Raw genomic sequence first — 5,824 nt, 5'->3', positions numbered from 1 at the left:
GAGAACTGAAAAGCGGTATTTTACCGCACTTTCATAAAAGGACACCATAGATCCATGTTTATCCCAAGCATGTTTGAAGCCATTTACTGTTGACTGTCTCACTATTTCTGCTGGTAGTTTATTCCAATCATCAATTACTCTCTCAGTAAAATAATACTTTCTAATGCCCTGTACACACGGTCAGATTTTCAGATGGAAAAAGTGCGATCGGATTGTGTTGTTGGAAATTCTGTTCGTGTGTGGGCTCCATCTGACTTTTTCCGTCGGAATTTCCACCACACAAAGTTTGAGAGCAGGATATAAAATTTTCCAACAACAAAATCCGATCGTTTAAATTGCAATCATGTGTACACAAATCTGACGCACAAAGTGCCACGCATGCTCAGAATAAATTAAGAGACTAAAGCTTTTGGCTACTGCCCCATTTATTGTCCCGACGTACGTGTTTTACGTCACTGCGTTCAGAACGATCGGATTTTCCAACAACTTTGTGCGATGGTGTCTATGCAAGACAAGTTTGGCCCAAAATCCGTCGGAAAAAATCCTTGGATTTTGTTGTTGGAATGTCCGATCAATGTCCGATCGTGTGTACAGGGCATAAGATTCGTTTTAAACTTCCCTTCAGTTAGTTTGAGGTCATATCCCCGTGTTCGTGATTTTGGTTTCATATTAAAAAACTGCCTTCCTGGACCATATTCACCCCCTTGATGTATTTAAAGGTTTCAATCATTTTAAAAATATTTTTGCTTTAAAAAAAAAAAATGTTTGCTTCCACTCTGGACCGGAAGTGACATTACTCCTCTAAGGCCATAGAGGCAATCAGAGACAATCTAGTCTTTAATCACTTCTGTGACCAGCTGGCCGCACCATCTGATCGTTTCTCGGGCAAGCCGACGGAAATGATAAGCCAGAGAAACACCGGTGAGCCAGGACGTCCTCTCCTGCTGACTTCGGAAAGTGATCCAGTGGCTAATGAGCCGCTTGGAGCAGTTTCATGAGAAAGCCAGCCACCGGTCTGATGCTGAATCTGCCCCCCCACTGCCTCTAAGAGCAAGAACTGAGCTGATCACTCAGTTCTCAGTCTTCAGTTAGCAGAGAACTGGTGACTGTCAGTCACCAGCTCTCTGCTCTGCTCCTCCAGCTCTCACTGTCTGACTATACAAAGTCCAGTGACTGTGAAGGGGCGGTTGTTGCTCGCTGAGTGGATGAGCCAGCTGCCACTCAGGCATCTGGGTGGATCTCAATATTAAAGTCGGGATCCCCCCAGAGTCTGGACGGTTAAGTGACAGTAGACTTTAGCACACTGTCAGCTGAATATGGGTCACAGGAGTGCATTCCTGTGACCCACAGGAGAAGTAGGGCCAAAAGAGCTTTGGCCTTAGGTTGGGTACACACGTACATTTTTTTTTCCTTCATCCCAGCTGGCTGAACAGAAAAAAAAACAGAGAGGTTGATGTACTAACACTTGTCCTTTTTTATTGCTGTCCGTGCTCTGTTAGGGAGATTCACCCTCTCTATTTGTCCTGTTTACCATTATCATTGAAAGTGAAAGTAAAATAAAATCCCAAATTTTAGGTTGTCCCTAGAAAAGAAATAGAGGGGAAAGTTACACCTTGGGACTCCTTCACTTTGGAGGGATTTCCTACCATTTTCTGTTCTGGTTATGGGACAGTAAGTGAAGGGAACGCTCCCCATTGGGACACAGATGGCAAATAACAGACAGGTGTTATAACCCTCCCTTACGCTATCCAAAATGAAAAAAAAAAGTTTTGCCTATAGTTACACTTTAATTAGTGATTGGCAGCAAACCTCTGCTTACTGTGAATTGGTCCAATCGTGTGCAAACAGATTCAGGCCAACCAATTGCAGTGTTCTGTTAACCTATCCTCTTGTAATATTCTGCTATCTGAGAATCGTCAAACCTCAGAACCTGAAAAGTGCAACCTAGGTTATAATGACATATGTTAACAAGTAACTGGAGATTAAAGGATTTATTAATATGAAAGCAATTTCACCATCACTGACAGTTCACAAATCAGGCTTGATGGTTCCTATATTTTATGGCTGCCCTATATATTAATCCAGTTGAAAGAGCAGCTGTTGTAGAGCTGTTTGCATCTACATTTTGTGCATTACCATAGATGTATTGGGCATGCATGAAAAAAAAGAGTTCTTTCCAGCATAGTCCAAAGGTATTCTGGGTAGGGAATCAAACTGGGCAAAAAAGTATTTTCTGCCAATTTGAATGAGTATTTTTTTCAGAGTTTAATGGCTTTGGACTACTGATATTAAAATTGTAATGCTTATCCATATAGATCCTGTGCATACTGTACCTCTGAACTCTGCAATCTGTGCATAGGGCACCCCTGAACTCTGCAATCTGTGCATTGTGCACCCCTGAACGCTGCAATCTGTGCATAGTGCACCTCTAAGCTCTGCAGTCTCTGCAAAATGTACCCCTGAATTCTGCAATCTGTGCAAAGTGTATCCCTGAACTCTGTAATCTGTGCGAAGCGCACCCCTGAACTCTGTAAATAGCGAAATTCTTGCATTTAACACCTTCAAGACCCTCCCACTGTTAGTGCAATTTGGCCACACCCACCATTTGATGTGGTTCGGGGGGATTGGAGGAGGGGTCATGGCTGAGTTCTTGCACCTATTCTCTGAGAATAAAAAGCCCTGGAAATTGCTTAATTATTTTGGGCCAATAAATATGTAGTGGGTTTACATACAGTAAGTAAATAGGCTGATCCAAAATGGCTTTAGTATATACACTGTCATAAAGGTTAATATAACATTTCCTACAAAATGAATACTTATATGCTATTTTCCAAGGTTTCGTTACATTAAACTATCAGTTTTCTAATTCCTATATTCTAATGCCCTGTACACACAATAGGATTTTCCGACAACAAAATCCCTGTTTTTTTTCCGACAGATGTTGGCTCAAACTTGTCTTGCATACACACAGTCACACAAATCTTGTCGGAAATACCGAACGTCAAGAACGCGTTGACGTACAACACGTACAACGAGCCGAGAATAATGAAGTTCAATAGCCAGTGCGGCTCTTCTGCTTGATTCCGGGCATGCGTGGAACTTTGTGCGTCGGAATTGTGTGCACGCGATCGGAATTTCCGACAATGGATTTTGTTGTCGGAAAATTTGAGAACCAGCTCTCAAATTTTGTGTGACGGAAATTCCGATGGAAAATGTCCTATGGAGCCTACACACGGTCGGAATTTCCGACAACAAGCTCCAATAGAACATTTTCCATCAGAAAATCCTATCGTGTGTACGAGGCATAAGGGGTGACAGGTGTCACTGTTGCTTCAAAACTGCTTCTTTCCCCTACAAATCTATGGAAATGCCAAATCAGCTTCAGGCAGGTCAACTGAATATTCACAGAAGCATCCCAAGCTGATGCCAAAAGTCAGCAGCACTTGCCCATCAAAGCCCATGAATGTTGCCTCTCTTTCGGTTCCAGTGACAGCGGGCACCAGGACAAGGAATACAGACAGAAATAAAAACCTGAAAGCAGTATTAACCTCTCACCACTCTATGCAAAAAAAAAAAAAAGTTTGAGTTAATGGGTGTGTTGGCCTCAAGAAGGAGAGGAGAACTGTTATGGAAACATTCTACACTGAATCTCTTATATTCCTTGGCTGACTTAAAGTGATTCTAAAACCTCTGTTTTTTTCCCTAACAAAAAAGTTATACTTACCTGCTCTGTGCAAAGATTTTGTGCAGAGCAGTCTCTTACCTCCTTTTCTGGGGTCCTTCGCCTGCGCTCTCTGCTACTCCTCTTTTCCATGTGCCCCCATAGCAAGCCATTTGCTTATGGGGCACATGTGCAGGCACACTCCCGAGCCAGGCTGTGCGCATCCATGGACACATACAGCACGGCTTGACCTCACCCCTGCTCCCTCCTCACAGGATTTGTGTCATGATTAGGGGTCAGGCTTGAAGACCAGTTGCTATAGCACTAACGGGACTACCACCGACGAACAGGACAGGTACATAGGTATTCACCCTGGTGAATGACGTGGGCTCACCTGGGGTGCGAAGTCTAAGTACTAGCTGGTGTTCACCAGAGATCCTGATCGATTTTGCTGCGTGTTAGTACCGGGTCGATGTCCTCAGGATCGCCCCACCAGGAGGTGAGCAAGCCAGGGTCTAGAAGTGGATAAGCAGGTAAGGATCAAACTGAAGCATAGTCAGTAAAACAAGCCAAAGGTCAGTAAGGAGTAGTTGCAGGTTGGGATCAGGCAGAAGGAAAGTCGAGAAACAATCCAAGGATCAATAAAGAGTAGTAGCAAAATATGGATGGCAGCAGGGAAGACGAGAGCGAGACACTGGCTGAAGGGAGCACAATAATCTCACAAACAGAGATGGAGAGACATGGCTTAAATCAGGAGGTTCATGGGAGGAGCAAGGAGTTCAAGGTTCATCAGATGTCAAAGCACAAGGTGGGGATGTCCAATGGATCAGATAAGACACTGTCCAGCATCTCAGGTAGCTCAGCGAGAAGAGTCATTGCCAGACGCAGCCAAGCTGTATGTGATAATTTGATTGACAGCAGCAGGAGCCAACAGCTCCGCTGCTGCCTCTGTCCCCATGAGAGCAAGGAGAGAGACCAGCACTGGATCGATACAGGACTCGGGTAGGTATTTAGGGAGGTGGTGGTGGAGCTAGAGAAAGTTTTTTCTACCTTAATGCAGGTAATGCATTAAGGCAAAAAAAAACTTTGGGCTTTAAAACCACTTTAATCTTCTAAAACTGCTAGTGGGCTGGCTGTCATGCAATTCTATTGGCTGCAATACGTCCAGAGTTACTGATCCCAAACAGTATGCAGGTTAAGAGTCCTGACTGCATGTTGACTTCACTTGCTGTGTTCTCTTTGTGGTTCAGTAAATCAGAATGCATTAAATTTACAGAATCGGCATAACAGCTTAAAAAAGGAAGTCAGCAGATGGCAGTCTAGATATTTCTTATGGCGAATTCCTCTAAGGGGCTTTTTGCAAGAGGTACGCATTATGCTGACTTGTGTTTGTTTTGAATAATTCACCAAAAAAACCCACAACCCTTCCCCCCCAAAAAAATCATTGTCCTGTAATCAAATTCCCCAGACTTTAATTGGTTGCTGGCTCATTGCCACTTTTGCCTCTTTGCTATGGTCTACGATGGGTTCTGTGTTAGACACTGAATGACTCTTTAGGTAGAGACAACTCATTTCTGACTTAAAGTATAGCTTTATAGAAGGCAAAACTTTTTTTTTTCAGTTTTGGATAGATTGCAGGGAAATTAGAACCCCTGAGAGTTTTTATTGCTATCTGTTCCCGAGTTAAGGAGATTCCCCCTCTCTATTTGTCCTGTTTATCATTATCATTGAAAGTGAAAGTAAAAGAAAATCCCAAATTTTGGGTTGTCCCCAGAAGAGTAATAGAGGGGAAATCTTCCAATGGGGATGTTAGTTCTGGTGATCTGGGGGTCCCCAAGGAATTCCCTAATTTGCAGGGATTTCTTTTCACTTCCTGTTTGGCTATGGGACAGGAAGTGAAGGTAATTCTCCTCAGTGGGATAAAGATGTCAAAAACAAACCTTACAGGGGTTATAACCTTCCCTTGCTCTATCCAAAATGAAAATATATATATATAGTTTTACTATAAGATACGCTTTGAGCCTACATGGTTTTAGATGTTTACTGCTTCATTCCTCTCCCTTCAATAGTTAGTAAAAAAATCTGTTAAGAGACAGAAGCATAGGTGACAGAAAGAAAGAATACCTAATAAACTAACTTTCACTGTGTACCAATATATTTGAC

The sequence above is a fragment of the Aquarana catesbeiana genome, linkage group LG04 (assembly GCF_042186555.1).
Source record: "Aquarana catesbeiana isolate 2022-GZ linkage group LG04, ASM4218655v1, whole genome shotgun sequence".
Lineage (NCBI taxonomy): Eukaryota > Metazoa > Chordata > Amphibia > Anura > Ranidae > Aquarana > Aquarana catesbeiana.
The sequence above is the reverse complement of the archived record's forward strand: the minus strand, read 5'-3'. Positions refer to the sequence as shown.